The sequence below is a fragment of the Rosa chinensis genome, chromosome 3 (genome assembly GCF_002994745.2).
Source record: "Rosa chinensis cultivar Old Blush chromosome 3, RchiOBHm-V2, whole genome shotgun sequence".
Taxonomy (NCBI): domain Eukaryota; kingdom Viridiplantae; phylum Streptophyta; class Magnoliopsida; order Rosales; family Rosaceae; genus Rosa; species Rosa chinensis.
Genome location: NC_037090.1, coordinates 39,366,615 through 39,377,040, shown reverse-complemented (window position 1 = coordinate 39,377,040; position 10,426 = coordinate 39,366,615). Strand labels below are relative to the sequence as shown.

General features: G+C 36.6%; 1 long non-coding RNA gene across 2 annotated transcripts; it reads right to left on the bottom strand.

Moving 5' to 3' along the window:
• Positions 1-3,249: 3,249 nt before the first annotated feature.
• Positions 3,250-6,317, bottom strand: LOC121052370. 2 transcript variants are annotated; one of them, XR_005808840.1, is made up of 3 exons: positions 6,096-6,317; positions 5,051-5,303; positions 3,250-4,602 (listed from the first exon to the last, which is right to left on the bottom strand). It is a non-coding gene; the product is annotated as an uncharacterized LOC121052370 (long non-coding RNA). The 2 variants fall into 2 exon arrangements; XR_005808841.1 differs by having other exon boundaries at positions 6,116-6,317.
• Between the last annotated feature and the right edge of the window lie 4,109 nt (positions 6,318-10,426).

Sequence of the window (10,426 nt, the reverse complement as noted above, 5' to 3'; positions counted from 1 at the left end):
TGCCCTGAGAAAATTCTGGGTACCTGTGTATCGGCACGTGGGCCATTTTCCGGCATCGCCGGATGACGCGGAGGCCGGACCAGACTCGTCGGAGGCCGGTGAGTACACTAGTAGTAGAGGTGAGCTGCATGGTGGTGTGAGAGACTAGTCATGGAGGAGAGAGAATATAGGAGAGCTTCTGAATTGGAACTCCAATGCGCGGCTTTCGGTTGTCCATTGTCGCTTTTGGGTTGTTTGCTTCGATTATAGCAGCCATTGATTCCTAAGGTAGAGCTTCTGAATTGGAAAGTTCAGAGCAGAAAATTGATGAAGAAACGGATATGTAATCTTGAGAGAGAGGGAGGGGGAGAGAGCAAAGCAGAAAAAATAAAAACCAAATAAAAAAAGAGAGAGAAAAAATAGAAAGTGAGGGGTATAATGGTCATTTTGGGACCTATTGTGTGAGAATTAGAGAGAATAAGGACTAAATTGTTTAATTTAAAAGGTGAGAGACTGAACTGTTTTTCGATGCAAAGTACAGGGAGTAACAAGTATTTAACCCTAATAATAATTGCCTACTAATAATCATATATTCTAAACTTAAAAGTACTGTTAAAAGATAAAATGACCTTTTCACAATTCATCTTCCCTCAGCCCATATGAATGAGTAGAGGCAAGCCAGCAATAGGTAATGCAGAATATGCAACTCAAATGTAAATGATATAGAAAAAAAATTATAAAACATGTGGATCAATTTATAAATATTTGAGCTTTAGAATGCAAATCTGAACAGCTCAAATCTAAAATCACATATATCAAATAACTGTTACCAAAATCTTAAAACTGAACTAGGCACAGAAAGAATGCAAATGTCTGCTTGCATTAGCTAGTAAATATAGACACGATGGCCACAATAGAAGACTAAAAATGATCAGTGGGTAAAACAGGCAAATCTAAATATTTGTTAAGTATTATAAAAACCATGGTGCACCTGAAACAACGCAAAAAAGCATGAAAATCAAAACTTCACCGTAAGCAAACAAGTGGGGAACCTTCACTGTAATAAGTACCATTGCATTAGGCATGCCAAGGTAATTTATATCAAGTTGTTTCCAAAATAAGTCTTCGATCCAATTCTGTATGTTGTAGACACAAAATCAATTATTAATCAATAAACAACACTGGTAAAAGAACAGATTAGATAGATTGCTAGTGGAGGTGCATATAATTCGAGAAAACTCACAACAAATACAACTGTTAAGTTGTCACTAAGTTTTTTAGAAGGCATAGAATATGTAGTCGGCCACAATAGAGCAGCACACAACTAATCAACATGCTCCCTTCTATTGATCAGTCAATAATTTGGGCTCAATAACAATGAAATTAGAAAGAAAAAAAATCAAGCAGGAAGGATACCATTTATAACCATTTCCAATTCTACAAGACCATATTAGGATCAGCATACTAGATAGAATAATAAACATTATAGCTTGGACACCTAAAGCATAAGAAAAAAAGAATTGACCTTTCTGGAAGTATGAAAGGAGAAGAAGAGGCTCTTGCCTCAAGTGGTCTTCTGTCCAAGATTTCAGAAACATGCTTTCAAAATCTTCAATAAATCCACTCTACAAAACCCACAAACACAATTGAATTGAAGAAAACATGACAAAACTAAATTGACCCATCAATGAGATGCTAGCAAAACCAATGAAAAATGGCATTTCCTTTGCTACTCTTATCAACTGAAGCAGCAACCTTTCGTTTTCCAACTCTCCTGAAAATAAGATGCACATAATACAAATATACACGTATCAGACCTCGCAAACAACAAGCATGAAACTGAAACTTAACAAAGATAGTTAAGCAAAACAAAGTTTAGATAGGTAATGACCCGAAAAGTGCAAATGCAAATGGAAATAAAATGCTTACTAACCTATCATCTCCTTCTCCGATTCACGAACACCCCGCAATTCGAATCCAGGAGGTTGGTTAAGCTCTTTCACCGATTTCAGAGATGAATAGTACCTTCGAAAAGGAAATTTGTACATAACCCAGACAAAAGATAACCTTGTATCCCCAATTCGAATATAACCCAGCAAACACAAATCAAATTTGAATAGAAATTTTCAATTAAAACCCTAAAACCCAATCCAAAAGAAACTCTAAATAAATTGATTAACAGTGAATCGAAGGGCTTACCCAACAATAGTGAAACAATACGGATTGAAAGCGTTGAAATCTTCTCAACACCAACAAGAACTCGTGAGAGGGATTGAGATGGTTTGGCTGTATGGTTTGAAAAAGTGATTGAGATGGGTTCTGTGTTTGTCGAAGAGAGATGGGGGAGATTGAGTTTTTAGTTTTGATTAGAGGAGAGTTTAATGGGGGAGATCTGCCAACAAATTTGTGTTAAGTTAGGGCTGCTGGGTTCTTCTATGCCTACGGGAGAGTGAGATAGATAGGGTTTCTCAGATGTGGAAGAGAAAATTTTCCAAAGGTTTGTCGGGGAGAGAGAAATAGCTTTAAAATTTGGCATATATCCCTTCATGTTGTGCCAAAAAAAACAAACAGCTATGAAAAAAAAAATTTATCTCCTTTGACGAGACGACAGATAAATGTGATCTGAATGAAAAAAATAAAAAACAGATACAACACGAACCGAAATCAAATTTATCTCCTTTGATTAGACGACAGATAACTGTTGTGTGAAAACAAACCTAATTCTCAAAGCTAACTTACCGTGGTATGTTGCTATATTCAAACGACAGTTTTTACACTGTTTGTCGTTAAAATATATCAGATGACAGAAACCAACCTGTCTGTCGTCTGATCTCTGTCGTCTGATGAGGTTATTGGCATAGTGACATGTTTCTTTTGTAAATTAGATATAAAAGAAATTATGTCATTAGTTTACTATTTTATTTTTGTGTAACATTTTGGCTGATTGGTTTTCTCTTGTTATTCATATATCATTATACACAACATAAAGAATGGTAGATTGCCATACACACACACACATACACACTTTTTTGTCATTGATATAGCATTATAGTTGGATCCATACATCCAATTGCTTTTAAAGGAGGAAAAAAAAAACAATCTACCAAAAACATCATAAGGACTTGTAAAATCTAAACAAATACCAATAAATCAATCCATTAGAATCAATCAGAGTCCATATAGAATTTAAACAATTCGTGAATTAAGTAAATCCATAGATTATAAAAACTCAAACAAAATCTTTTAAAATCTGAATTGAATACACCCCCCTTAGCTAATTATTTATGTCAGGGTCTAAGTACTATGTGTGATTGGCTTGCTATGTCACGCCCTGATTTTCAAGCACAAATACACTGGGCGTGATGATTCGAACATCGACCCTAAAGACCAGGAAAATTTTCTTTTTAGAACAAGTCTACTACTAAGTTTCGAACTCACAATGTCAATACAGACTTGTTCTTTAACGTCATATATGATATTACATAAGTTTACAAATTAAATTGCGTTAACAAAATAATAAGTAAATGCTCTCTCAGAGCTTGCTACAAACAGAAGTCTAAAAAAGGTCAAAGTAACAAAATTAACTTCTGAACACCTACAGTTGCGACAACAAAACTCTTACTTTAGCTACGACTACTCTAACCTGCAGGATCAATATTTACACTATTGAATAGTGCACCGGGTTGCAACAATAAACCCGGTAAGCTTTTGACAGCTTGTATGAGTAAACTCCAACCACAATAGTAGGTCAGAATAATAAAGTCAAACAATTCCAAAACAATATGGTAACCCCTGCATATGATTTAGTTAAGGTGATTACATGCAGCTTAAATAATACAAAGAAATAGCAATCCCTGCAGATAATTAGTTCAGGAGATTACTAATAAAAATAAGCAATTCAATACTAGAAATAAACTAGAAATCAATACAAATTTATCCATTTATAACACTAATCACCATAACATGAATCTCAACATTAATCACTTAATAACAATCCAATTCATTTACACAAAATCATCCACGTTCTTTACACAAAATCATCACACAGATCACAACATTGGTTATCATATAATATTGTTTCCGCATCTCCAACCACCGCAAAACAATAGCGAAACCATTTCCAAAATAATATGTTCACATCTCAAAACCTTCATCAAAATCGTACACACCTAAATCAAAGCTCAATCCAACAAAACCATCTTTCTGTCCATTTTCATCTGTTTTCCTCAAAATCACATCGCACAACAAAAGTAAACAAAACGTCCAATTCCAGTAAGATATATATTTTTCATGTAAATATATATATATATACACACACGTAGTCATCCACTCAGGAATGTCACTAATACCAACTATAGTTTTACAAATTATACCACTCAAAAATCATTTTATAACAAAACATTTTTTTAACTTACCCATGAACCGTTGACAATCAAGTTCATATATTTAAAAAATATATATTTATTTTGTTAAATACGATTTTACATGCTAACAATTTAAATCTACTAAATTAAAACATAGCTAATTTCACAACCAAAACACCATGAGATTTACTCACCTCAAAATCCCACTGCTTCTTCTCTCACAGCCGAGATAACATATAGAACACTCTCTGTCAAGTACCTAAGAAAAATACAGTCTCAACTTAGTACACGAATTAGAAGGCGATTAAAGTATGAAACCCCCATTTGAACTAAAACCCGAAAGTAACGCCAATTGAGACGAAACTTCATCTGAGACCACTCAAAGTCTCAGAAACACTCTAAGTGTCAGATCGTCCAAACAAAAAGACGATTCAACAGCCGGAACCTCACATATCAAAAACCAAGATAAATCGAAACTACTAAAAACCTTAACATGCTCAAACGATCGCCAAATGCTACAAATCATATATCCCAATGCTCGTATCGACGAGTAGGTCACAACAAAGGAAACAGAAGCACAAAAGTTGGTCAGATGCGCCACCACAAGATGCTGCGCTTGAGCCCCACGCACAGGCACTTTGACCTCCATTCTAGGCTAATCCAACTGTACACAATGTAGAGCACAACAAGAGGATCAAACATTATACCTGGAGCTAAGGTCGATTTGGCCTTGATCGGCCGCGATCAAGCTCAAAAGCTAGATCGGCAACTGTTCACCGTTGAACTTCACTTCCAGATTCTGGTCAATCCATGGCAAATCGTGTTGCAAGACTGGTATAGTTGTGATCAAAAGCAGGAGAGCTTTGATACGCTCAAAGCAAGCGCATAATTTAACCCTATAGATATCATCAATAGTATAAGCAAGTAGGGATCGATCTAATCCAGGGATTGAGGGTACACCTGTCATGGTAGGACAATCAAACAATTAATTAAGACACAAAATAAATTATTTACAAAAATAAAGTAAAGTATAAACATATTTACAAATTAAGGGGGATTTTTAGATTTGGTTTTCGAAAATTAAAAGAAACAAATAAAGAAAATGTATAAACACAAATACAAGAATGGAACATATGAAACAAAGATCAAAACCAAATTCATAATCAAATTCGACTCAACCCTAATATTGTTCATCTTAAGTCATGAGAAAGAGTTGATCATGTGAAATATTCAAAGCAAATAATTTCCCATCTTTTACTTTCCAATGCTAATTAACCTAAGTGAAAGCACAAAGATTAATCCTATCAAACATGCATTCAAGCTCTAGAAAGCTAGACAATCATAACATGTTAGACGCATGAAGAACACATAGAAAGGCTATCAACTCAAGTGTACAACTTAGTATGAAAAAGTTCATCTAATTGCAATCCTTTTAATCAAATTCTGTTTTTGTCCAAAACTTTTACTACTTTTGATTCAAGTTCACAACACAATAAGTTGAATCATGTTCTTAAATCTAGCAACAATTATATACCAACCCTATATGTTTCGAACCACACAAGATTAACACATAAAGGATTTCGATTAAACAAATTTAATTAAACAATCTCACAAAAGCAACTTAAGAATCACAATTTAAGAATCTGAAATTTATTCATTCATAGAATTCAGAATTAAACAATAATTTCAAATGTCATTGTTAACTAGAACATAACCAACAAATTCAAGCAAGGAAAAATCAAAAGTGATTACAAGGGCCAAGGTTGAATTACACCGTGAATGAAGATGGGAATGAAGAATTTGGACGTTGAACTTGAACTTTGAAAGCAAATATTCAAGCTTCACGGCTCCAAGGTGGATGGTGGAGGGATGCTCACGGCTTGTTCTTCCTTCTTCCTTGCCTTGCTTGAAACGCCAACAATGAACTAGAGAATGGAGAGGGAGGCTAGACGTCTAAAGAGTATTTTCTGAATGTCTAAGGTGTTTTACTTCCCTCAACGTCAAGAATAAGGAGTATATATAGGAGCACGGCTAGGGTTTCCCAAGCTTCTTGATTCTTCTTTTAATTTCCAAGAAATAATCAGAAATTTCCACATCACTTCCACCAATGAGAATTCGCCAAGTAAGCTTTAGTGTGTCTTCCAACCAATCACAAAATTCCAAAATAAGTCTAAATCCCTTTAATATATATCCTTGCCGAAATTATATAAGGATTTTCTGATTTTCTTCATGAATTTCGGCCAAAATTCCTTTAGGGAATTTAGGGATGCACCTAGACTTGTTTTGGACTTCTTTCTTCTTGCACACACTTCTTCTTTCCTTAAACTTCTCCCTTGAATCTCTCTTGGCGTCATTTCCTTTATATTTTTTTGATTTTCACGGCAATCACACAAAATTACTCCTCTAAGAATATTTCCTTCCTTAAAAATCTCCCTAGAAAATCTCTTGGCATAATCTTTTATTCTCCACTTTATTTTTACACCAACTCTCTCTCCTCCTCATAGGATTTCACAGCAAACATCTCACATATACTCCTTTGCGTCACAAAACCCTAATTTCATGGGCTTTTGTCCAATTGCTGAAAATCCAATTTATTCTAGAGAGTTCTTGGGCCTTCTTGCGTCACCTCCTTGCCATATCATCTTCTAGGGTCTTCAAGAAGCTTCTCTCATGCCATGACACTTCATTATTTCGATCACACTTCCAGGACGGCTTAAGAGTCATTTTCTTTCTTGGACAGGCTTTCCTGGTTGAAACAGGAAAGCTTCTTTTCTTCATTTCTGCTCATTTATGCAACCCTTTGTATGTCATCTTGTCTCCCTCCAACGTTGGTTATCTCCTCTTTCCATTTATGAGCTCATTTCAGCTCATTTATTCCAAAGACCTGAAAATAGAAACTGTTACCAAAAATAGAAACTTTCTTAAAACAAGAATTGGCAACTTTCCTAAACTAAAATGGGAAACTTTCTAAAAATGAAAAATAGAAACTACAAAACGGAAACTTTCTACAATTAGGAACTTTCCCAATAGAAGAATGAAAACTTTCCTAAACAAGGTTTCTTTAAGGAAATAACGCAGGAAATGTAGGGAAATAGCAGTTAAAACGTCACATTAAAATGCTCCTATCAAGCTTGAAAACCATGTATGGTTCGAGCCCTATCGTCGCCAGAAAAAGGCCTAAGCAACGCCTGCAACGTGCTTCCACCTTTCAGCCTTGTTGCGCCTCGCACGGTGGTTTCTGGGTTGTGTGAGGGGTCGGGGTCAGTAGAGGAGGGAGAGAGGAAGAGAACCGCTATGGTGGTGCTACCGGAGGACGCCGGATGACGTCAAAATCGGTGGTCTAGTTCGCTGATCTGGGTCGGGTCGGTGGCGAAAAAGGGAGAGAAAGTTAGGATTTTCAAAAATGGAAACTTGCCGAAAATAAATTACAAGAATAATTTCCGGAATTTTTCTATTTATAGGAATTTTCCAAAGTAGTAACAATTTCCGCTGACCATAACTTCTTCATACAAACTCTGATTTTCGCGTGCCATATGTCCGCTAACTCGTATTAACAAGCTCTATAACTTTCGTGAAGGAAGTTTTCGGAGAAACCCAATGAATTAGAAGTCAACCTTTTGACCCCTCAAAAATAAAGCATTTCGAGAAATTATTCGTTCGAAACACTTTCACTCAACCCCAAAGCCAATAAAGGGCACCCCAAAGTAATACTTGCACGAATCAACAACTTATTCATTTCCAGATATCATCTGAAATTAATAACAGATATCATCCTTAAAGAAATTTCGTCTCAAAATTTAAGCACACAACCCAACAATCAGGTACAGCTATATCGTCCTGAAAACCAATCTTTGTTCCCTAACAAGTAATGCTCTCACCATGAAGCCTCTACAAGATATTGAGCAAGTCAATTTTCCTCGATCCAAGTTGCTCTATAGTCCCTTCTGGAATACACGCCAAACATCAACAAGAGTCACATCAACATCCACTCCAATTGTACCACTGTAGTACCCCGGAAATTCGTTATTATTTTCCGAGGATTTTTCGAAATCTAATTTGTGGTTATTGGACGGTTTCATGGCTCGTGGACGGAGCGAAAGCGTTTCGGATGAATAATTATTCGAAGAATATGGTTTTAGGGAGGATGCAAAGGTTGACTTTTTATTCGTTGGGTTTCTCCGAAAACTTCCTTCACGAAAGTTGTAGAGCGCGTCGATACGAGTTCGTGGACATGCGGAACGCGAAATCGGAGTTCTTATGAAGAAGTTATGGCCGTCGGAAAAAGTTTCCATTTTGGTATATATGGGATTTTTCCGGAAATTATTTCATAAATTCAAACTTTCCTTTTTTGGAAAATTTTATCTCTCTTCTCTCCCGAGCCCGAGTCGCCTCGCCACCTTCGCTGGTCAATTTCTTCATCGTCCGGCGACCATAGGACGCCAAATTAAGTGGGTTCTCTTCGCCTCATCCTCCTCTAGAAATCTGTGGAAGGATAGAAGAGAGATTCAAGCTGTGGAAGGAGCTACCTCGATTGGAAGAGACCGCGGCGGAGCCGAAATCACCTTGATCGGAGTCGGCGATTCTGGCCACCTTTGCCGGTGATTCTTGAGGGCTTTTGGAGCCTAGAGGATGTACAAGCTTTCTCCTAGGGTGGCTTGCAACGATTCAACTTGTGGAGATCGAATTTTGGAATTTGGGATTTTAGGGTTCATCGGAATTCAAAGCTTTCGAGGTAAATTCCAACCAAATGGCTTTGATTCAGACTTTGTGCTAGTTATTAATGTTGTAATTCGAGTTGAGATGAAGATCTTTTGTTTAGGAAGTTTGGCCAAATTCCGACTTTGGGCTGGCGGCGACGCCTCCATTGTGGCAGAGTTTTCTGAGGGTATTCAGCCACCTCAGGGATAGTTTCTATTCCTGATTTCGATCTACTCATCAATACGAGCATTTTGATATACAATACGTAATTTTTGGAGATCGTATGAGCATGTTAGGGTTTTTGTGATTTTGATAGTTTCGGTTATCGATCCGTGAGGATCCGACTATCCGATCGACTTGTGGTTTTATCACATCGATTGTAAAATCATTCCAGAGACTTTGCTGGTCTCGGATGTGGGTTTGCCTCGATTGGCGTTTCTTTCATGATTGTTGTTCGATTTGGGGATTCGAACTTTAATCACTTGGTGATTCGTATACTGATTTGAAACCATTGGTGATTAGGTGCTTCTCAAGGTGATTGGACAAGTTGTTGGTGTGAGTATTAGTTCGGTTATGTATACAAGACACAGTAGGATTTTGAGGTGAGTAATCTCATAATGTTCATTTACGAACGGGTTACCTTATCGTTTTGATAGTTATTTAGTTAACTGCAAACTATAGTTGGTATTTGTAGCATTCCTGAGTAAATGTCTACGTATATATATATATATATTTACATGAAATATATATGTGTAGGTGGATTTGTGTGATAAAACAATAATTGTGGGTGCGTTCATTTTTATTGTTTTGGGTGTGACTTTTCATGAAACAATATTTTGTGAAAGGGTTGATTTCTATTATTTTGAAAAGTGTTGTGTATAGTGTTCACGGGCGGTTTATTAAATGTGGGTCTTGTACCGAGAGTAATTGATAGGGATCAATTATGGGGAATCTTTTATTTTATATTCATGTAGCATTTTGGGTCCAATGCGACCCCTTTAAATGTTTTGGTATTTATACCGTGGATCCAAAGACTTATGAGTTGAGGATCACAGATCACAAAATGTGATCATGGGTGGGAAAATCGAGACTTCACGCCTTTGGCCGGGTTAGTGGATACGATCAGTTAGAGCTCTAGTCTGTCCGCCGTGATTTTGTGTGGGTTTATCCCGCGATTTGCGTGATTTGTTTCTTGATTGAAACGTGTGGGTTTATCCCGTGATTTGTGTGAGTTGTTTTCTTGATTGAAACGTGTGGGTTTATCCCGTGATTTGCGTGATTTGTGTGAGTTGTTTCCTTGATTGAAACGTGTGGGTTTATCCCGTGATTTGTGTGAGTTGTTTCCTTGATTCAAATGTGTGGGTTTATCTCGTGATTTTGTGTGA